The sequence below is a fragment of the Trachypithecus francoisi genome, unplaced genomic scaffold, assembly GCF_009764315.1.
Source record: "Trachypithecus francoisi isolate TF-2019V2 unplaced genomic scaffold, Tfra_2.0 Lachesis_group5, whole genome shotgun sequence".
NCBI lineage: Eukaryota > Metazoa > Chordata > Mammalia > Primates > Cercopithecidae > Trachypithecus > Trachypithecus francoisi.
The window spans coordinates 8,918,523-8,942,877 of record NW_022681470.1 but is presented as its reverse complement, the minus strand read 5'-3'; the positions used below and the strand labels follow the sequence as shown (position 1 = coordinate 8,942,877).

The window sequence follows — 24,355 nt, the reverse complement described above, 5'->3', positions numbered from 1 at the left end:
TTGATATTATACTATATCAGACAGAATGACCAAGATATAACCTCCTGGGAAAGACAGATATACAAACAGATAATAATACAATATAATATTATTATATACATTATGTACAAAATGTTATGGCAGTATATTTGTGCCTGAGGGACTGGGGGTTGGTAAGAATTAGCTTTTGAATTATTATTTTTTCAAATGAGTAGCAGTTTACCAGATAAATAGAAAGGCACCCCAAATAAGAAGATGTTGTCAGGCCGGGCGCGGTGGCTCAAGCCTGTAATCCCAGCACTTTGGGAGGCCGAGACGGGCGGATCACGAGGTCAGGAGATCGAGACCATCTTGGCTAACACGGTGAAACCCCGTCTCTACTAAAAAATACAAAAAACTAGCCGGGCGAGGTGGCGGCGCCTGTGGTCCCAGCTACTGGGGCGGCTGAGGCAGGAGAATGGCGTGAACCCGGGAGGCGGAGCTTGCAGTGAGCCGAGATCCGGCCACTGCACTCCAGCCTGGGCGACAGAGCGAAACTCCATCTCAAAAAAAAAAAAAAAAGAAGATGTCATCTACTCACAGAAAACAGAAGGAGCAAAGTCAAGTATGGAGCATAGGAGACAACTGAGTATCTGGCAACCACTTCCTATAGCTGTAATAATTTTGGTTGGAGATTAGTATTAGAAGAGGAGGGAGAGAAAGTAAGCTAGGCAGTTAGGAAATCTCACGTACCTCCCGTGAGACAGGCAGTATTCTAGACATCTTGTGCATATTTTGTCTTACAACTCTCAGAACAACTGTATTTTAGAGGTGGTGCCAGTGAGACTTTGAATATGAGGCTGGCTGTCCAAGGTCCTGTAGCGAGAATATATCAGAATTGGTGTTTACAGCCAAGTCTGCCAGCTCAAAACCCACCTTCTCTTCACCTCTAAGATGCGATGGGGAAACCACTTAGGGATCTTCTCATTTATTTGGGTTTAATTAACTTCTCTGCTGGAAGATAAATCTTTGGGATTTTGTTCTCTGTTGTCTCAAAAACAGACGTTCTACAAATGTATTTTACCTTCCTTTGATGTTTTTCAAAAGTAAATGCCACCTCTCCATGGAACTATTATGTATGTAGCACATTCTTCTCTGTAACCTTCATGCTTTCTTCAGTTTACATTTTTACCGTTTATGCATCTTTGCTGTGGTCCACTCTTTGCCCTTAAATGGGGGCGAATGGAGGATCTTTTAACTTTTTTAGAGTTCTTCTGTTTGCTGTTATCATGACCTTTCTTAGGCCTTCAGCAAGAAGACTGGTTGTCTCAGTTATCTGTCGTTCTGAAGATTGGCACCTTTAGGGAGGGAGTCAGAGCCCTGGAGATTTCCTTGAAGAGAATGCCATTCTGGCACGTTGCAGAATGACACTATCTCGGTGGCCAGCTTTCTCCATCCATCCTCATTGCCCCAGCCTGTGCGCCTGACATGAAGCGTGGCTGAGTCTGACCTCATTTCTTGTGCTTCCTACAGGGAAAATCCTGCTGTCCCCAAAGAAATACCCTGCCCTACTCAAGGCGGTTATTTCATTGCCCCTGAGGCTCATGATCTTCTGTAGGGCCAGGGGTTCGCAGCGTCTGCTTCCAATCTGCCCTAAAGCACCCCTCTTCCTGTCATATAATCTCCTCCAAATCAAGCATGAACAATTCTCTAGACCAGAAATCAGCAACCAATTTTTTTTTCTTTCTTTCTTTTTTTCTTTTCTTCTTTTTTTTTTTTTTTTGAGACAGAGTCTTGCTTGGTCGCCCAGGCTGGAGTGCAGCGGTGCAATCTCGGCTCACTGCAAGCTCCGCCTCCCAGGTTCACGCCATTCTCCTGCCTCAGCTTCCCAAGTAGCTGGGACTACAGGCGCCGCCACCTCGCCCGGCTAATTTTTTTGTATTTTTGGTAGAGACGGGGGTTTCACCGTGTTAGCCAGGATGGTCTCGATCTCCTGACCTCGTGATCCGCCCGCCTCGGCCTCCCAAAGTGCTGGGATTACAGGTGTGAGCCACTGCGCCCGGCCCAACAGCCGATTTTTATAAGGGGTCAGATAGTATATATTTTAGGCTTTGTGGGTCATACTGTTTCTGTTACAACTACTCAACTCTGCCATGGTAACGTGAAAGCAGCCAGAGACAATATGTAAATGAATGGCTGTGGCTGTGTTCCAATAAAACTTTATTTATAGACTCTGATATTTGAATTTCAAATAATTCGCACAATTCTTTTAGTTTGTTCCAAACATTTAAAAATGTCAAAACCATTCTTAGCTCACAGGCTACACAAAAACTGGCAGCAGGGTTGGAGTTTGCCCACTCTTGCTCTGGGGAGGTTGCTGTGGGGCTGCTTTTTCTGCAGAGTAAATTGGGATCTGACCACTAGAGTCTCCAAGCTGGCTGTTTTTCTGTAGCATCTCCAATCCAGAGCAGCTTTTCCTAGCTCCTAGTAATCATGCAGTTTCTGCCTGTAGACTTTGACTTCAGTTTTCTCCTCTATCCGTGCTGTCCTTCCCCCTGTGATCGAGGAAGGTGCGTAGGTGTAAGTCCCGTTAGGAAGCCGATGCCTAATCTACAGGTAAAACGTGGATTTTTTTCTTTCTGGAAAATATCTTTATTATTTAACCTTTTTCTATTTTTGAGAAATAGAATTCGATCTCTAAATGAATTAAATTAAACTAACTGCTAACTAGTGTGTGATTTTTGGAATGAATATATTTGAACTTCATTCAAATGATATTTCAGATTATTCTTTTTCTTCTTGAGATTGTATTGCAAACAGAAAGATAACTTTGGCAAGTAAATTAAAGGATTGACAAAACAAAAGTGTGAATTAAGGCAAAAAATAGATGCCAATGCCTACTTTTGTTGTTGCTGTTCATTCATTCATTTACTCAGCACATATTTGTATGTGCCAGGCACTATATTTCAAAGTGAGATCTCACTTTATATCTATCTTGACATACAAAGATGAGTAGAATACTATGCTTGCATTTTAGAGAACTACATGGGAGACAGAGAACCAGTGAGATGTATCTTTATATATCAACTCAATATCTGTTGGTCACATTGTAGGACACGTAGAGAACAACCAATCATTGAAAGAAGGGTTGTTCTGCATGGTCGACGTGATATGGTAAAGCAGCATGTTCTATAGAGGGCAGAGTCCTGGGCCAGTTGCCTTACTCTCCTGAGTCTTTAAATCTGTAAAGCGAGACAACTACATTGCAGATTTGTGGTGCAGACTAAATGGAAGTTCATATGCATGCATAGGGTAATGCTCAACACATAGGCCTTAAAAAATCCACATCACGGGATAAGTTTGGTTTTCTTATTGATAAGCATATGGCTTTCTAGAAATGTTACATTGAGTTACTAGTAAATTTACTTCTGAATCAGACATATTTACTGACTGTGTGGTATGTTTGCATGGCTATACTTCACATTGTGTACAAAATAGAGGTATTACCTGTTCTCAGTTATTAGCAGGAGCCAGGCTATTGGTATACAAAGGCATCTGAGTGATAATAATGGACATTAGAGATTCAGAGGGTGGGAGGAGGGAGAGGGATAAAAACTACCTATTGGGTACAATATACACTACTTAGGTGATGGATGCACTATAATCCTAGACTTCACCACTGTGCAATTCACCTGTGTAACCAAAAACCATTTGTATTCTTAAAGCGAATGAACTGAAAACAACAACAGAGGTATGTAGGTTAAGGTCTTTCTGTTGGGTTGCTTATCAAACATCTTTATTATTATTATTATTATTATACTAAAGATTAGAAAGATAATCTTATGCAAACCATATGAGATCATACTTATTGACTGATTTTGTCATCTTTTTGTGTCTGTTTAGATATGAACAGTAATGGCACATATTTTGGTTGTGAGTCACTCAGTGGACTGTGGATTGAATGAACTGTATCCATCCCCATCATGATGTACAACACCAAGTCTCTTCACTAGTAGGTATTTTTAAACTAATATCATGTACACAGTTATATGTTGAGATTTTCAACAGAGTACCTATTTTTATAATGAAAAATGTGCAAAACACATGTATTTGTGTTGCTGGTATGAAATATGGCTAGATCTAGTCTATTTCTGTATCAACCAATTGTAAAATGAAGGAGCATGCTGAGCTGTATCGATTAGGTGTAAGTATACAAATATGATAATTATGTGCACCTGTATAGGCAGAATTTAGAAATATAGAATCTTCCCTTTTTTAATTGAATTAAAAAACATCACTGGACAGTTTCAATATCTTCTGGTTAATATCATATAGATCTGGTGCCAATGTAAGCTTAAACTTTTTACCTAGTTTATACTTTGAAACAGTTTAATTTTATTATACAGGGTATTTGATGTGCTTCCACTTACAGATGCACCATACTAACAGTTGGTGTATGATATTTATGCTGTTATGGAAAGAAAGTTAAACTCAGTCAGAAGATGTTAATTTTATTTCATCTCCAGCATTTCTCCTCATACTAGTCCCCTAATCTCTAGGCCTCAGTTTCATTTGAAAAATGATAGGAATCGCTTCTGCTTTACCTACTTCATAAGATTTCCTTTGAAGGTCAAAAGAGGTAACGGATGTGAAATTATTAGCTAACGCTCAAACTCTGTAAAAATAAATGGTGTTATCTGTGGTCAACTAACATCACAAGTAGGGGGCTGGAAAAAATTGTGACCATAATTGTCTCTTCAAGTTGATTAATGCAGTCTACTATTTTATATGTTACTTACCTAAGAGATAAATGATAAAATCCTAATTAATTTTAATTTATGACCCAAATTCATTTTGTATATTTGAGAAAATTATGTTTAAATGATATATGAGGAAACATGTTTCTCACACACCCATGCACACAGCAATCCCCACCAACCATAAGGAATTTCTGCTGCTGCTTCCCTCCAGCATGTTTACTCTTATTAGATTTTATCTATTAGGTCTTTACACATGAAGGAGAAAGATATATTAGATATTTCTTATATGTACTTTAGTTTCAAGATACTAAGGAAACAATGTAGGAATTTGGTGAGATTGTAAATATTATTTACATATAATATTTAAAACATTTGTTAACTGAAATCTTTTTAACATCTTCTATGACCATTCTCTAGCTAGGAGAATACAGCTAGCCTGTTTAAAATGAACAACTGAAAATGTAATCTTAACAAACATATTCAGTAATATTGAGAAAGACTTCACCACTAAATTTAAACAAGTTATATAACCAGGCTTATGCAATGAAACTGGTTTGCAAATTCTAATTCCTGAAATTAGATATGATTTTCACTAGACGGGCAGTGGTCTGTTACATGAATAAAATTTTTGCATCTAAATGAAACAAAAATCTTAACTGGTGACATATTCACTAGCTAATGTTGTAGCGTGGTGCTGAAGTATGCGGGATCTATAGTCAGACTGCCTGAGGTTGCAACCCAGTTCCACCATTTTGTTGTTGGACAAGTCATTTAATTTCTCTGCGTTTTAGTTTGCACATTTATAGAATGAGACTAATAAAAAGAGATCTATCTGATTGCATAGGCTTGTTGTATGGATTACATGAGTTAATATGGGCAAGTGTTTGGGAGCAGTGTGAGACTTACTAAGTTATCAGTCAGTTCCCTGGGGAGTGTGGGATTATCCTGATGAGCACAGATTTTAGAATCAGAAAGCCTTGGGTCCAAAGTCATTTATTAATTGTGAAGTTTTCAAAAGCCTCAATTTCTGAGAAATAAAATGGTAATGATTATGATATACTCCATACTGCCTTTGTTCAGATGGCTTAACACAGCATCCACACAAGGAATGGTAGCTATCACCTTTGTCAGGCATTGTAAAGATATCATCACGAATCATTATATAGTATGATTTTTAAAAAGTGTAAATCAGAGAACTTCTGATTTGGAAAATGTCCTTGCCATGTGTTATATTTAAAGGACTTTTGTAAATGTGCTCAATTATAGGATTTATTTTGTTAGATTCAGAATTTCCAAAAAGATTAACAAATATTTAAATCAAACAACAAAATGCAAACATAGCTTGAATATGGAATACTGAAATGACAAAAAAAATGGCTTTATTAGGCCGATCAAGGAATATCAAATGAATGTCCAATTTATTTTGAATTTTGGACTGTCACCATGTTTAAAATGACTTTTTTTTTTTTTGCAGGAGAGAAAGAGGGCAAAAAAGAAAGGAGGTATAAATGTAGAAAATGTTTCACAAAGCGATGGGGAGTAAGGGCTTGAACTTTCACTTTCATAATCATGAGTTCTGTATCAGACGTACACTTGTTTTTATTATGAATCAACTTAAGATATTGTCCGTTGAGCTTACATTGGACAAAATTCAGTGGTTTTAGTGGGTGACATTTTCCAAATGAGTCATAGTTTGTTCCCAAGGTGGAAAGTACTGATAACTTGAAGCAATATTTAGAGTCAAGAGCATGAGCCCGTGTTTTGTGTCCATCTCTCTAGTTGAGCCAGTTGCTGGGCTGACGTGTATCACTCAGACCAGAAAACCAAGTCTTGTTCCCTCACGTCCTTCTTATAAACCATCTAAAACAATGACAGCATTTAGTTTGTCCAACTCTGTCCATCTCTGTATCCAGAAAATCTTTCATATGTAAATTTCATCTGACTTACCTGACTTGCTTATAATTCAAATTAAACTGTTATCTGTGATTGCTTTGCACACACCCATTTATTCTTCTTTGTATTTATTTTTGCAGTAACTTCTTCAACCTTTATAGAGTTTTCCTCTGATGAGGACAGTAGTGGTTATGGAGGAAGCTTTGGGGCATAAAGGCTTTGGGGGTGCATTTCTTGGTAGGAACCTACATACGATGGACATGGGTACAGGCCTGGTTGCTGTGTTGCTGTCCCTCCATGAGGGCCTGGGTGAGAGATGCTCATGGCGCTGATGTGATGCTGGTCTGCTCTCCCAGGGCCTGAAGCATGCCATACTTCTAGCCCTTCAGTGTGGCCAACATGCACATTAAGAAGTCTCATATTAGGATTTAGAATGTAATAAAATGAAAAAAGCAAGGTTATGCAGTTGGAATGCTGGCACTACTGTGTTATTAGTCCATTTTCTGTTAGTCCATTTGCTGCTGCTGAAGACATACCTGAGACTGGGCAATTTGCAAAATAAAGAGGTTTAATGAACTTACAGTTCTATGTGGCTGGGGAGGCCTCACAATCATGGTGGAAAGCAAGGAGGAGCAAGTCACATCTTACATGGATCGCAGCAGGCACAGAGAGAGCTTGTGCAGGGGAACTCCCCCTTATAGATCCATTAGATCTCTGGAGACTTATTCACTACCATGAGAACAGCATGGGAAAGACCTGCCCCAATGATTCAGTTACTTCCCAACAGGCCCCTCACACAACATGTGGGAATTCAAGGTGAGATTTGGGTGGGGACACAGTCAAACCATATCACCTACTAAACAGACAGATTTTTGTGGGTTTCTACTTATCTTCGTGGTTTTATGGTCATTATATATATTTGTGATGTTTACCTTAACATCACAAATTAAATTATGTATGTCTTTAGAAGTCTTCTTCTGGCTGGGTGCAGTCACCTGTAATCCCAGCACTTTGGGAGGCCGAGATGGGCAGATTGCTTGAGGTCAGAAGTTTGAGATCTGCCTGGCCAACATGGTAAAAACCCATCTCTACTAAAAATACAAAAAAAAAAAAAAAAATTAACCAGGTGTTGTGGCACACACCTGTAATTCTAGCTGCCTGGGAGGCTGAGGCATGAGAATCGCTGGAGCCTAGGGGGTGGAGGTTGCAGTGAGTTGAGATCGCACCACTGCACTCCAGCCTAGGCAACAGAGAGAGACTCCACCTAAAAAAAAAAAAAAAAAAAAAGAATTCAGTATCTACCTGATATTACTTAAATGCAGACTATGGAGCAGACATGGGATGTTCAGACCTGAAGTCTAATGTATTTGGAGATATGAAATAGATGAAATCTTTACTACAGTGGGATTCTGAGAATAGCCCCTAACTTTACGCACGGCATAATCATGGTAAAGGGAAGAGTATAAGCCTAGGAACGGAGGTGTATTCCAGCAGGCTGTATTGTGGGCCAAGCAGAAGGTGAGTCCTTTAAGAAGAGAGCCTGCTCAGTGGTGACTGGAAGTGGAATCAATGAGCTGTGAATTTCCCAGAGAGGTTTAGTGACTCTCTCAGATGTGTTGACTATCAATGTCCTCTGCTTCCTTGCTGACCAAGCCCCACCTAGTAGCACCAAGCCTTACCTGCATGCCATGATCCCATGAGCCTCCTTGTGCTTAGATGTACGGTCCGTTAATCAAGCTCATGTTCTTCCTTTCAAACTCAGTTTACAGGCACTGTCATCTGTGAAAACTTCCTTGATCTTCCCCTTAAAATTCACTGTTTCTTTTTCTGCTCTTCTGTACTGTGTGCATGCCTATGTTATAAATCACGCTCGCTTCTTTTGCAATGATTTGTTGATATAACAACTATCTCACTATGGTGTTAGCTTGTTGAGGGCAGTTCCTGTCTTGTTCATTCTTGTTTTTCCTGGGTCCAGAACTCAACCAATAGTTACTGATAAAATTAATGATTCAAATGGTTAATGATACATTTTGTCCTTAGATTGCACAAGAAATAATTGCATTTGGCACATTACAAAGATTTCCATGAAATGTCTTTCAATATGGATGTTATCTTAAAATTGTTATTAATATAAACCTGTAAAAAGTATGACCAGAAAAAAATGAAAAATGGCAAATTTTATCTTACCATGATGTTTACATCATTGTAAATATTTTTATCAAAAGATATTAGGAATTTTGAAAATGTATATCTGACTCTACTACCTACCTTCTTAATTTATCATGAAGCTTTATTGATTGATTGATTGATTGTGTCCCTGGGTGGGCTGGAAAATTTGATTTTTAGAGCAGCATTTCAACAATGATGAGAAATTTTCTGACCTCATGTTAACTAAAGGTGGAGTGACTGCCCTGATATGAGTTAGTGAGAAAAATATTTTTAAAATCGTTCTTAAGGTCTTCTTTTATTATAATAACTGTCATATTTCTTTTGATTGCTTTTATTCAACACTCCAGACTTGAATACGTCACTGTTTTTAAATCATACATATTAAAGCATATTTACATAAATATAAAGCACATACATGCTATATAATTTATATATATAACTCATATGTCCAAGGAAGTCCCTGACCATTAATCATTTGGGAAAGGTGGAAAATGTATATGTGTTATCATTCTTTTTTTTTTTTTGAGAGGGAGTTTCAGTTTTGCTCTTGTTGTCCAGGCTGGAGTGCAATGGTGTGATCTTGGCTCACTGCAACCTCCGTTTCCCAGGTTCAAGCGGTTCTCCTGCCTCAGCCTCCTGAGTAGCTGGGATTACAGCCATGCACCACCATGCCTGGCTAATTTTGTATTTTTAGTAGAGATGGGGTTTCTCCATGTTGGTCAGGCTGGTCTCGAACTCCCGACCTCGGGTAATCCACCCACCTCGGCCTCTCAAAGTGCTGGGATTACAGGTGTGAGCCACTGCACGTGACCTGTGTTATTATTCTTGTAGATTTAAGCTATTTGTTTAAAAATAGAGTGAAAAATAACTGAACCAAAAAAAGGTCCTCTGTCAATAAATGAGTAGCTATACATCACTCAGAGAAGGACTTAAAATTGTTTAATTTAAACGTTTCTTCATGAATTGTACGATTTTAACTGAAATTCTATCATACAATTTTAACATGAAAGATCATTAAGTCCACTAAAACAGTGTTTTAACACATGACGCCCACCCTTGTTGCTTGCTGTAGACCAATCATATACAGTGAAGTCAACATGAGCTAATGAGATAGAGTAGCACAAATTATGTCAAGCCACTCGGATTTCACAGATGGCTGTAGATAGGTAACTGTAAAGCACTGAGCTAATAAAGATAATTTTTAAGAGAAGAAAATAGGTGATAAGTTACTCCAGTTGTCAGCACATAAGCTATTGTAGATTAACATGCATCAAGCCAAAAGGGGTAATGTTTGAATGAACCATATATACCATATCAAGAGTATTCATCCAGTTGTGTAACCAGAAATATAATGGAATAATGTAGGTATTATCACATTATTAAAGCTTTGATATGCTCAAGTAACTGGCAATACTGCAATAATAATTACTGTTGAATGAAAATGGCTATTTCTTTCTATATATGTATTTAATATATGATATATATTTATTATATTATGATATATATCATCTATTTCTCATGTGTGTAGATATATGTCATATATTATATATATGTAGATTATATGTATCATATATATGTATAGATGATATGTATCATATTTTATATGATATATTATTTATATACTTTTATATATCATTTGTATATATCATATATAAAAACATATATAAATAGATATATGAATTTATATATCTATTTATACATATATATATGTAAACAATAAGCTCACTGCAGCCTCAACCTTTTGGGCATAAGTAATCTTTTCACCCCAGTCTCCCAAGTAGCTGGGACTACAGGCTCATGCTCCACACCTGACCAATATTATTATTATTATTATTATTATTATTGTAGAGACAGGGTTTCACTTAATTGCCCAGGCTGGTCTCCATCTCTTGGGCTCAAGTGATCCTTCCTTCTTGGCATCCCAAGGTTTTGGGATTGCAGGTGTGAGCCACCACGCCCAGCCTGGAAGAAATATTTTTTATTGCTTCAAAAGCTAACACCTGACAAAATACCTGCTTGTTTCCTGATACCTTTATAAGTCTCTATTTTATGCATCTGAGGATGAACATTTCTTACTATTTTCTAACTTTCTTTTTAACGAGAAGACTTACAATTTTATGTTGAAATTGATCATAACAATAATGGCTACCATACATTCAGCTAGTAACGTTCAGGGAGTTCCTAGCCACGTTGTCTCTTAATCTTCACAAGTCTTCAAGGACTCCATTATCATCTTCCGTTTACAAATGAGGAGGCATGTACTGTGCTGTGTACACTACTGATTGGCATATGTATATAACCTAAATTTGTAAGACTGATTTCCAAAGACTTTGTAAGGAAGTCAGCCTCTCCACTATAGGACAGACACATAAATATGGAGGCATATAATATTTTCATATGGAAAAATAGGGAACTAATTTTATTTTTTAAAATAAAATTAATTTAGAAAATATGCTTCAGGTTAACCCTTGCTAATTTAATATTCTGGAGAGTAAATAGCTTCTAAACTCATAATTGAAGATTTCCCCTACTATGCTTCCATGGGAACCAATGTGCATACAAATGAGGATCTATATCTATTTGGAGACACATTCTCAGTTAGGATGCAAGCAGCAGGCTTTCAAGAGAATGCATTACCCATTTTTAAGATTGAAAATTTTATTCATAAAAATCAAATAATATCATTTAACCTGTTTTCTTATGTCTTGTTTGTTTCACTTGAATGATGGATGTAAATACCGTGAAATCAATGGACATGTCCTATAATTGATTGATTCCCTACAGTGGGGACTAGGATTCTTGGTCTCAGCAAGTGTCTCTTCTATCCCATCCCACTCCCATCAAAATGCTTTCACATGAACTGTCTCTTTTCAGTTCAATTAGTTGAAAATAATTTTGCTGATTTATCTCATATTTTGCTTCTTTCTATGATGGAGATATAATTACCGGTGTTCCTTTAGATATCCCCTCAGCTGTGTTATTTATCTCAAAAAGGAAAATTTAAATGTAGGAGCAAACAAGCCTAGGAAACAGAGCTACTTTTGAAGTAGTGGTTTTAACATCTGTTTTGTGAAGCAGAGTCTCGCTCTGTCACCCAGGCTATAGTGCAGTGGGCTATAGGCACGGTCTCGGCTCACTACAACCTCAGCTTTTCAGGTTTAAGTGAACACTCATTCCTCAGCCCCTTGAAGAGCTGGGATTACAGGCATGTGCCACTATACCTGGCTAATATTTTGTTTGTAGTAGAGACAGATTTTACTATGTTGGCCAGTCTGGTCTCGAACTCCTGGCCTCAAGTGATCCTCCCACCTTTGCCTCCCAAAATACTGGGTGTATAACATCGGGTTTTTTTTTTAATAAAGAAGATAATTATGATATTGTGAAGTCATTTGAAATTTGAAGGAATTTAAATTAAATTATTTGAAAAGAAAGTCATGTTGTAAATGACTTTAGTTTAAATATTTGAAGCCAGAGAATTCGGGTATTCTATTTATTCATTCAGCAAATATTTAGTGACTTCCTATGGTATAGCAGACCCTGGGACTACAAACTATAGACAAAATGCCTGTCCTTACAGAATTTACATTTCTAGGTAGCTGTTAGAGATGGGTAGGGACAGGATGTGTGGAAAGGAAAAGAATGTGTGTGTGTGTGTGTGTGTGTGTGCGCGCAGGCATGAAGAAAAAGAGTCATCATTAAGTATATGTATACACAAAAAGTAATAAACTCATTTTAAATGAAAGCAACTCCTTTTTATAGCAAAATTGCATTCAACTTTTCTAAAACATAGTTTGAGATTACAAAATTTGACATTTTTACTCACAATAACGTCATATGTTGATCATTACTAAGAATAAAATTTTTGATAAAATATCTGTTGTGGTTTTAAAATGGTTCATGTATTTCTTTCTTTTTTTTTTTTTTTTTTTTGTTTTTTTAAGATGGAGTCTCACTCTGTTGCCCAGGCTGGAGTGCAGTGGTGCAATATTGATTTACTTCAACCTCTGCCTCCCAGGTTCAAGCAATTCTCCTGCCTCAGTCTCCCAAGTAGCTGGGATTACAGGTGCACACCACCACACCCAGCTGATTTTTGTATTTTTATTAGAGGCAGGGTTTCACCATATTGGCCAAGCTGGTCTCGAACTCCTGACCTCATGATCCGCCCACCTTGGCCTCGCAAAGTCCTGGGATTACAGGCGTGAGCCACCGTGCCCAGCCCTGGTTCATGTATTTCTAATCATTTTTTAACTCTTTCTAAAATACTTGTAGGTGTTAGTAGAATTTAAAGGGAAATTCCTCAAGACTATTTTCATCAGATTGTACTAAAGAGTGGTTATGAGGGACGATGGGGGGCAGAAAATGTGAGCACTCTGAGACCTAAAGGGGAGAAAATTGTTACCCTTTCACCGAAGGAAGAAAAGCAACTCCCAGTTTTTTGGTTCTTCGATTAAAGTTTAAGTCTTCTCTGTGCTGAAACATGGAGTCACATGGAAGTGTTGAGCTTTTATTATTTAATCACAAGGAAGTTTGGTTGTGGAACTAGAATCAATGATTCATAAACATTACTGTGTTACAGATAATATGGGATGTGCACTTGAGAGCTTGTGACAAAGTGAGGTGGAAGGTGGGACTCTGCTTCAGAGGCAGGGCTCAGACACCAGAACAATGAGGACTTGCTAAAACAGGAATGGGGCAGACGCTGCTTTCCATAAGGCATGCCTACCAGGGTGCTGTGTCAGTTTACTGTTGCCACGGCAACAGTTACCGCCTCCTTCCATGGCAATGACTGGCAACCCAGAGGCTACTGCCCATTTCCTAGGAATTTGTGCATAAACTGCCCCTTAATCTGCATGCAATTAAAAGTAGGTATAAATATGACTGAAGAACAGACCTGAACTGCTACTCTATGTCTATGGGATAGTCCTACTCTGCAGTCACATAGCTGTAATGCTGCCTCGTCAATAAAGCTGTTTTCCTCTACCCTACTACCAGCTTGCCTTTGAATTCTTTCCTGGGTGAAGCCAAAAACCCTCATGTGCTAAGCCCCAATTTGGAGCTCTCCTGTCCTGCGTTGAAAGGAACAATTCAAAAATTGGAAAAACTGTCAGTCATGCACTGTGCTGAGACAGTTTTCCAGCTAGAAAGTAAATCAATTGTTTTTAGTGATTTTTGGAGGCAATATAGTGATCTCTTTATCAAGCTCAGCCAGTAAATAGGTATCAAATTCTGTTTACTACATTGCAGTGATAGACACAGTAGTCAATTCCTGCTGGAGGAAATGAGAAACGTTAACTATGCATGTACCTTTAAAAATACTTCTTTTTCTTTCCATGAAGTGCAGATTCATGTTTGAAAACATTTTACTGTTAGGTTCTCTGAATACATGATTTTGGTGGCTTTCCCAAATCAAGATTATTCAATTTTCATGCCACTGATGTAAAAATCAATGCTTAATACACATATGAGGCACAAAAGATTTTTGGAGTCGTTCCTGATAATTTATGTCTCATTTTAGTTTTTTTAAATATAGATTCCAAAAATAATATAGTCAAATGATAATGTCTCATGGTTTTTTGACAATGGGACAACACAGTGTTGAGGTAGAGAAACACACGTAATGTCTCAAGGTTAATTTGCCCCTTTTTTCCACTACTTCACATGGAAAGAAAATATAAAAAGATGTTTGCCAAAGTGAAAATTGTTGACAAGAATTGTTGGGTTTCTACCCTAAGTACCAACAACCTACAAAATGTAGCACACTAAAAATAGAGTAATTAAAGCTCCAGTTCAATTCTGATTCTCCTAATACTAAGCCTGTTGAAATACATTAAACAGATGATTGTAATGACAGGGGCCTCCTCAAGTTAGGAATACATCCACAGCTTCCACATGGAGGAGGCACATAAAATAAGTTGCAAGACAGAGATGGTAAAAATGTATGACAAGAAGAAACCACTATTTATAAAGAGCTCCAATTGTTAGTTCATTTCAGCTTTATTATTATCTCTCCCTAGGAGAGTCACACAAAGCAGCACACATAGAAGAAAGCAAATGTATGTTAGTTGAATGAGATGGAATTGAATTGAATGATGCTTCTACGTATTTATTTTTGGGGACATTAGTTACAAGCTTAGAATAAATAAAGAAAAGGTTTTTTTTGTTTTTTGTTTTTTTTTTTAATTTTAAGCAGTAACTGGATCTTGGACTTTCATCTCATTCTTCCATTCATGCCTGGGGCTAAGAGACCCTCCAGGGCTCTGCTGAGAAGTGTAAAAGCCTACTTAAGTAGGCCAGAGAGTTATCTTCTTTTGCTCTGATTCTGTTTGCATGTGAATTTGATCAAGGCAACGCGAACGCATTGCTCCTGACACCTCTACTTCTGTGCTCAGCTGGATGCTGAGTAAAACTAATCTTTACATCTGAGTTCTCTGTCAGTGTTGTTCAAACCTCCTTTAAAACTATCTTCTTTGCCTTGTCATGACTACTACTTGGCTCTGAGGTTTTCTACTTCAACTATGGCAATAAATATTTTAATGGTCTCTCTGATCATCGTTACTCCCTTCTGGTAATCATTCCCCTTGACATTGGGGACTACTCGAACACACCTCTGAGTATTTTATTCTCTGTGTAGTCTCTCCCTTTGCCTCAAGATTAAAATCCAGACACTTATTTTATTTTATTTATTTTTAAGTTCCAGGGTACATGTGCAGGATGTGCAGGTTTGTGTGACATAGGTAAATGTGTGCCACAGTGCTTTGCTGCACCTGTCAACCAATCACCTAGGTATTAAGCCTGGCATGCATTAGTACTTTTCTCTATTGTTCTCCCCCACTGCTTCACCCTCCCCCAACAGGACCCAATGCATGCTGTTCCCCTCCCTGTGTCCACATGTTCTCATTGTTCAACTTCCACTTATAAGTGAGAACACGTAGTGTTGGTTTTCTGCTCCTGAATTAGTTTGCCGAGGATAATGGCTTCCAGCTTCATCATGTCCATGCAAAGGACATGATTTTGTTCCTTGTTAGGGCTGCATAGTATTCCATGGTGTATATGTACCCCATTTTCTTTATCCAGTCTATAATTGATGAGTATTTGGGCTGATTCCATGTCTTTGCTATTGTGAATAGTGCTGCAAATAACATACATGTGCATGTATCTTTATAGTAGAATGATTTATATTCCTTTGGGTTGTATACCCAGTAGTGGGATTGCTGAATCGAATGGTATTTCCGGTTCTTAATCTTTGAGGAATCACCAGATGTCTTCCACAATAGTTTAACTATTTACATTCCCACCAGCAGTGTAAAAGCATTCCTATTTCTCTGCAACCTCACAAGCGTCTCTTGTTTCTTGACTTTTTAATAATTGTCATTCTAACTGGCATAGAATGATGTCTCATTGTGGTTTTGATTTGCATTTCTCTAATGATCAGTGATGTTGAGGTTTTTTCATATGGTTGTTGGCTGCATGTATGTCTTCTTTTGAGAAGTATCTGTTCATGTCCTTTGTCCACTTTTTAATGGGATTGTTTTTTGTGAGTTTGCTTAAGTTCCTTGTAGATTCTGGATATTAGGCTTTTGTCAGATGGATAGATTGCAAAAAGTCCAGACACATTCTGAATGAGAATAAAAAGCCTTACAATGTCTGATTTCAAGAAGTTCTCCAAACTTATATCCAGTGACACTCTTGTATGCACCTAACATACACCTTGTGTTTGAAATTGAATCTCGCCTTTCAGCTTAACCTTGACCATATAAAACACATTTTCCCTAGTTGCTTCATTTCAGTCAAGAATATTTAATTGAATGCCAACAACTGACAGCTGGAACCTGGGCAGCATCCTCCACAGTCAAACATTCAAAGCTCTTTTTTTTTTTTTGAGACAGAGTCTCGCTTTGTCGCCCTGGCTGGACTACAGTGGCCAGATCTCAGCTCACTGCAAGCTCTGCCTCCCGGGTTCACGCCATTCTCCTGCCTCAGCCTCCCGAGTAGCTGGGACTATAGGTGACCGCCGCCTCGCCCGGCTAGTTTTTTGTATTTTTTAGTAGAGAGGGGGTTTCACTGTGTTAGCCAGGATGGTCTTGATCTCCTGACCTCACGATCCACCCGTCTCGGCCTCCCAAAGTGCTGGGATTACAGGCTTGAGCCACCGCGCCCGGCCCGTTCTAAGCTCTTGTGTGTTACTGGACTGGCCCATGTTTTCTTTTCCTAGAACGCCTTTCCCTCTCTGCCTGGAAACTGTCTACTCATCCTTTAATATACAGCTCAAAAGTTTTTACCTTATGTAAGAATTGTGAGTCACCTGAGTCAGCTTCTTGCTATATTTACTAAGTATTTAGCAAATAAAACTGAAATTATTCATTGTATGTTTATTCTCCTGCCCCTAACTGGTCTTTGAGCTCCCCTTGCATATGTATTGCTGATTTTCCTTTGTTACCCTAGAAAGAATTTTTCACAGCGAAGGGCACCCGGAGGATATTCCATAAATACGGACTGAGTGAATTCTTGTGCCCAGAAACATCTAGGGTATCTGCCAATCCTTTTCCACCAATATGCCCTTCCTTAACCACGGACATAAGCTTTTGCTAGACATGTAATAAGTATAACACAAATGTTTTGCACATCACTTTCCCTTTCACTTCCTTTCTGGAAGTCTATGAGTCTTACAAACTGTGAAAAGGGCATACTAGCAAAGCAGGCTGTCCCTATTATTCACAGTTTATAGGAGCCATTGGTAACCAGTTGATGTTGTGAGACTGAGTCAGAATCATATTTCTTGGGTTCATCAGTTAATCTGTCTAATCTGAGTATCTTTACAGTGTATTTCCTAAAAGTGTGTTCTGGTATGCCCTTGAATACTTACTTAAATCCTTGTGTTTAAAATTGAATCTCGCATTTCAGCTTAACCTTGACCATATAAAACACGTTTTCCCTAATTGCTTCATTTCAGTCAAGAATATTTAATTGAATGCCAACAACTGACAGTTCAACCATCATATCAAACTTTAAACCCAAATTCGGTGGGGCTAATTTTTAAAATAACAAATGTGCCTCCTAAGATTTCAGGGAAAGCTAGGACGAATTTCAAGAGAGAGCCTGATGATTGCTTTAACCTCAAAACTAAGACATTATTGTTAGTTGCAAGAAGCTGGCCAATATTTCTTGTACCTGAATTGATTAAATTGTTACATTTTATTCGATGATGATGAGAACCTACAACTTGTTAAGGATACATCATGCATTAATTGCATAACTCCACATCTACATAACATTATACCACTGGAGTTATGGAATTAATGCCCTGTCCAGGATCTTACCCTTCTTGTTATCATAAGACCCAATTCTTGCACAATTGATCATTTCCAAGGTGTTATCAAAATTAACCTTTCAGGTGAAACAATACATTGTATGGCTATTGTGCATTTATTTTGGGATTGATGGCAGTGGAAGTCACATTGCATTTTTTCAATAAAATTCATAGTGATAGATGGACTAACTAGATACCACTTATTCATAATAAAATATAAAAATGATGAAGTATGGCATTTTGTGTGCAAAATTCTCTGGGGCAAAAAGTGTATGTGTGTAAAACACAGGAAAAAAAATATTTAGAAATTGTTGTTTGATAAATATTTTTAAACACCACTATTTAAGCAAATTCATTAGAAAATATGGCTGGGCGGTGGCTCAAGCCTGTAATCCCAGCACTTTGGGAGGCCGAGGCGGGCGGATCACGAGGTCAGGAGATCGAGACCATCCTGGCTAACATGGTGAAACCCCGTCTCTACTAAAAAAATACAAAAAACTAGCCGGGTGAGGTGGCGGGCGCCTGTAGTCCCAGCTACTCGGGAGGCTGAGGCAGGAGAATGGCGTAAACCCAGGAGACGGAGCTTGCAGTGAGCTGAGATTTGGCCACTGCACTCCAGCCTGGGCGACAGAGCGAGACTCCATCTCAAAAAAAAAAAAAATTAAAAAAAAAAAAAAAAAAAAAGAAAATATATCAATACTTTCATATTCTCAGTAACTTTACAATAATATTAGGACATTAAGTGAAATATTGTTAAAGTATTTTTGCTAAATCTTTCTTTAGTGTCTTCAGCTGTTTTATTGTAACTCATAGGCTGATGTTCTTTAATTATATTTGTTTTTATGGTCATTAATTTTTCCATATTTCCTGATCTTGAAAATACAAAAAATGCAAAAACAGTACAAAACACCTATGATTTCACCATTGAAAACTCCAAAGTAATTCTTACAAATATTTGTATACTTTAGATTTTGGTAATTTATATATTTTCACAAATGTGGGATCACATTCCTCGTACCTCTTCATAGTATAACAATACATTCCCATTTTTACATTTCTCTAAGTATTATTCTAAAACATACTTCCAAAGATATGTAACATTGTACTGTATGAATGTACCAAAAGTTATTTAGTTTCTTTTCATTCATTCTGTATTGCAACTTTAAATATATATATGTGTGTGTGTATATATATATATGTGTGTGTGTGTGTATATATATGTCTGTGTGTGTGTGTGTGTGTGTGTGTGTGTGTGTGTGTGTGTGTGTGTGTGTGTATATATCCTTGCTTGTAAATCTTTGTGTCTGGGTCCATTTTCCCCATATGAGCTCCATCCTTGACCCCTGAAATTCAGATTCCACACAAGGATGACATCTTTACTTGAATGCCTAACAAGTAGCTCTAAATTAACATGTCAAAAACAGAACTCTAGGTTTTCCCACACCTCCCCCAAACTTGTTTTTCCCCCATCTGTTTCATCTCCCTTTCCCAGGCTTCACTCCTTTCCCAGATCTAGGCAAAAGCATAGGTGTTATTTTCCTCTTTTCTTCATTCCCCACGTTCAGTTCCTCAGTCAGTTTTATTGAATCCATCTCAGAACACATCCCACATCTGCCCCCTTCCTTGTGACTCTCCAGGCACCATCTGGTTCATCTCAACTTGCCTGGACCAGTGTAGGTAGTAACCTTTCACCTGTTTCCTGCAGGACCACTCTTGTGCTGTCCTTAATCGGTTATCTGCAGAGTCATGATGTAAGTGTTCGAGACAAGAAATCCAGTTAACGTAACATGACATTAATGTAACATAACACTCCTTTGCTTAAAATCCTACGGAGCTTTCAAAATACCTTAATAAAATCTAGACTCTCATTTGTGGCTTGCGAGGCCCCCTATGGCCATTGCCCAGAACTGCCCCTTCATCTCCTCTCCCCTTCCTCTTTCACTACATATGGAACCTACCAGACTGGCTTCTGGTCCTCGTGGGCTGAGATGCTGTTCTCTCAGATTGTGGCTGTCTCTTGATTTTTATTCAAGATTCACTGGAAGTTCCATCTCCTCTTAGCAGCTTCCTGCCTATTGAATGTGAAATGAGCACCCTCATCATTCTTAAACAGAGATTTACATTTTCTTCTCTTCATAATGAATATTATATATTAAGAATAGATAATAGTAATAGTATCTATTAATAGTATAAATATCAAAGCAGATAATCAAAAGATTATTGATATTAATATCATCTATTAATAGATAATATTACTGATAATAATTCATATTATCATATATTGCCTCATTACCATGTAAACTCTATGAAAAGTAGAGAAAATGTCTGGACTCTTGTTCAGTTTCTTCTCAGAACCTAGAAATATCCTTATCACATAGCAGACACTTGAAGATTTACTAGTGTAAATGGTGTAAACAGAATTTCTTAGTCAAAAAAAGTTTTAGTTTTTTGCCTTATAATTTACAATCTCTATCCTTCCAAGATACCAATTTTCTTTCCTGTCCTCTGTTGTGCGGGAGGGCCAAGGTTACTGCACCTGCTGCCCAACCTTGCGTACATGAATTTTGTTTTGCCGGTTCGGGATACAATGTTTGACCATTGTTTTAACTGTCGTGTTGGCATCTACGAATGAGGCTAAAACATTTTGAAATTTAGGACATCTTTCTCGACGGCAGCCACAGTCATTTCTGATCAGTCCGTGCAGGCCATGTGTACCTGATGACTTCTGAAAGCAAAGGGGAAGGGAAAGGGAGGCATGTGTTAGAAACCATACCCAGTTATCTGTGTTTACATGTAAGTATTTGCACATTTTCAAGTCTTGTGATCCCTCATAACAACTTTACAAAATGGATAAGAGACATTATCCCCATTTTTTTCAGAGGAAGAGCTGGCTTCTGAAAGGTTATGCATCGTGGAGCTAATGTTATAGAACTGAAATCTTCACTCATGTCTGGAGGATGCCAAAGCCCAAACTGTTAATACTTCACCATAAAAATAAGGGGATTGTCTCTATCGTTTCTATCATTCAAACTTCCTGAGACTTAATGATAAAGTTTTCATGTATTTGCTGGATAGTGGCGTTCTATTTAGATTATTATTATTATTATTATTATTATTATTATTATTTAAAGTGTTAGGCCAGGCATGGTGGCTCATGCCTGTAATCCTCGCACTTTGGGAGACCGAGGCAGGTGGATCATGAGGTCAGGCGTTTGAGACCAGCCTTGTCAACATAGTAAAACCCTGTCTCTACTAAAAATACAAAAATTAGCTGGGCATACTGGCAGATGCCTGTAATCCCAGCTACTTGGGAGGCTGAGGGAGGAAACTCGCCTGAAACTGGAAGGTGGAGGTTGCAGTGAGCCAAGATTGCGCCATTGCGCTCCAGCCTGGGGGAAAGAGTGAAACTCTGTCTCAAAAAAACAAAAAACAAACAAACAAACAACAAAAAAACAGTGTTATTCATTTTACAAAGGACTTATGTTTTTACCATGTAAAGAAAAATGTCACAGGTAGTAAAATGGAATAAACTGAAATTCATCAGGTATGTAGGCAAAGAAACAGTACACTGCTGTTGGAAGTTTCAACAAACCTTTTATTTATGCCATTAATATAATCATTATTATAATTCACACAGATGGGATTTATATTGTCCTCTAGAAATGTTTACAGCTTCAGAGGTTTCACTGCCTTCTCAAGAAGAACAATGTTTTCTTTATTCTGAAGGTGACGTAGGGCAACAAGGAAAGAGACCACCAAGAGATACATCCAGGTGTACATTTTTTCTCTTAGTTTATATAATGAACATGTATTTGTTTCTAAGAATAAGGAGATCATCACTGAAATGGTTTACCCCTAGTCAGGAAGACAAGGTCAGCTCAGGATGGGCATAAAATTGCTTAAAGCATCTCAGATAGCTAACTGAATAGTGATTTATCAGAATGTCCCTAAAATGACTATATTTTTCCGTTTGGGAACACAAAAAAATGTAAGAATGGCTAAAGCTAAAAAAAAAAAAAAAAAGTAAAAGAGGCTTGAGTTATGTTTCTACCAGTTCTCCAAATATGTGATATTTTCATTGTTGCTATTTTTAAATCTAAAAGATCTTTCAATATTCATGAAGAATTCCAAATGGGTTCACAGAATCTAGATTTTTTTTCTTTGTACTACAGCAGCGATTTGTTTCAAGAGAAGGAGACAAAATTTCAATGGAAAAGTTATGCTTTGTGGATTTAATTAAAGAGATGTGGGTATAAGGAACCAAGGGGTCTCTTTATTTATGGTTACTCTGCAGAGGTAAGTACTCATCTGACAAGAGGCTATTTGTAGGAAGCTAATTTAGAGTAGAAACAAATAGTTGTGAAAAATGAGGAAATCCTGCTCGGAAAAAAAAAGTGTGCAGGATCACACGAAATAGGAGTTTGGGAGTAATTTACTATTCTAGGAAATCCAGCAGCTGGTTTATCCAGAGAGTTCCTCTTTTTCATGAACACTGGAATAAGGACAGGAAATGGTTCAAAAGCGTGCTTACTTTCCTGCAACAGATTTCTGTAAAAATTTAATAACAAAAAATAATTTTTAGAAGCTCAAGTTTTTTGATATTTCTGAGATTCTTTAATGAGACAATGCATATATTTCTAACTTTAATTACTTAGAAGTTTTGGTAGAATGAAGAATTTTGAATAAAGATAAGAGGAAACAAATTTCCATTTATGTCATTTATAAAACATGGACTGTATTGAATTCAAAACTTATTTTTACAGAGTAATGAAGATTTTTAGCTAAGCATTAAGAAAATAATAAACCTAATGTAAAGTAGAACATATGTTACATTTTGTAAAACTGCATTTAATTTTCCCAAACAAGGAAATAGAAGAACTGATGCAAATAAGAGACAGGATATCCAAAAGATAAGAGAACTGGAATGGAAAAAGTAAGCATACTTAAATCACACAATTTAAAATTATATCTAGAGGGAGCCTGGAAGAATATTTTAATGGAGCTAATTACCTATGTGAGGATTATCTTTTGTATTTTAATTATCCCAACATATTTAAATGTAATCTCTTTATTAAGTATCACAAAGAAAAACATTTATATTTTCCTTAGTGGTACAGAGAAATTAATTATTCCGTTCCAAATATTACCTAAGGGTTTAAAACTATTTTCCTGTCTCATGTTTATCTTAACCACTGCAACTAACTATAGTTCTTAGGTAACAAATTGTATTTTTCGTTGGGATTTTTGCCTTTCTCTTACGCCAGAGTCATTAAGGAGACACAGCTAGGAAAAAGTACGTGAAAACACTTTTAAAGGGTATACCACTATTTAAATAAGATTCTCCTTGATCCTAAATTACATTTGAAGTTTGGAGGGAAAAAATAATAAAATGACATGTATTTATTTCCTGTTGCTACTGCACACAAAACCACAAACTTGGTGGTTTCTTAGAATGGCAGAAATTTATTCTAACAGATCTGGAGGGCAGAGGCCAAAATCAAACTTTTAACAGGGCTGCGCTCCCTCGGGGACCCCAGGGAAGAATCCTTTCCTTGCTTCTTCCTGCTTCTGGTGGTTGCGGTGTTCCTTGGCTCCTGACTGTATGCCTCCAGTCTCTGCCTCCATATTCAGTATTGCCTTCTCCTCTATGGGGCGGAGAATAGACGTGATGACCATCAAGGGCCACTTGGATAATTCGAGATCAATTCCCCACTTCAAGATCTTTAGTTAATTACATCTGCAAAGAACCTTTTTCCAAATAAGGTTAACATTTATAGATTCTAGGGATTAGGATCCTGGATGGGCCCTAATAATTAGGACGATTATTCATCCTACTACGTGCTGCAACATATAGTATCTGATTCTCAAGTAGCTTTAAATCTGCTGCAGTATGAGGACTATATTGGAATGTAGTGCTAACTAGAGTTAAATATAATCAAAGTTACTGTGACTGTACTAGTGCAGAAAGGAAGGTATTTTGGATGAAAATAATGGTTGGTTTTTTACCCCCAGATATTCATCTGGTCTCAATTATTGAAGTCATACTATGAAACTCTGTTGTTCTCTGCTAATTAAATGTAGCAATTAATTTTTAAATGTTTTGTCAAAAATAGATTTCTTGTATTAGGAATTTGTTTTGTAAGATTCCTTGACACATTTTGCTTAAATTGTCCTTGTGATGTATATGGACAGCAGTTTAGAATAGTTGCATTTAGTCTTTTTAAAAGTTTCACAACTAGATGAGTGATTCTCTTTGTTTTGTTTCTGG

The 24,355-nt window shown here is 37.5% G+C and overlaps 1 protein-coding gene across 3 annotated transcripts in view; it reads left to right on the top strand.

Annotated features, from left to right (window-relative positions):
- Nucleotides 1-24,355, top strand: part of CHRM3 (cholinergic receptor muscarinic 3) — a 529,779-nt gene that overhangs the window by 157,912 nt on the left and 347,512 nt on the right. For all 3 annotated transcript variants that reach the window (XR_004433624.1, XM_033196177.1, XM_033196176.1), the window contains exon 2: nt 3,862-3,970. The gene's annotated coding sequence lies outside the window, so the exon portion shown is untranslated. The remainder of the gene's footprint in view (nt 1-3,861; nt 3,971-24,355) is intronic.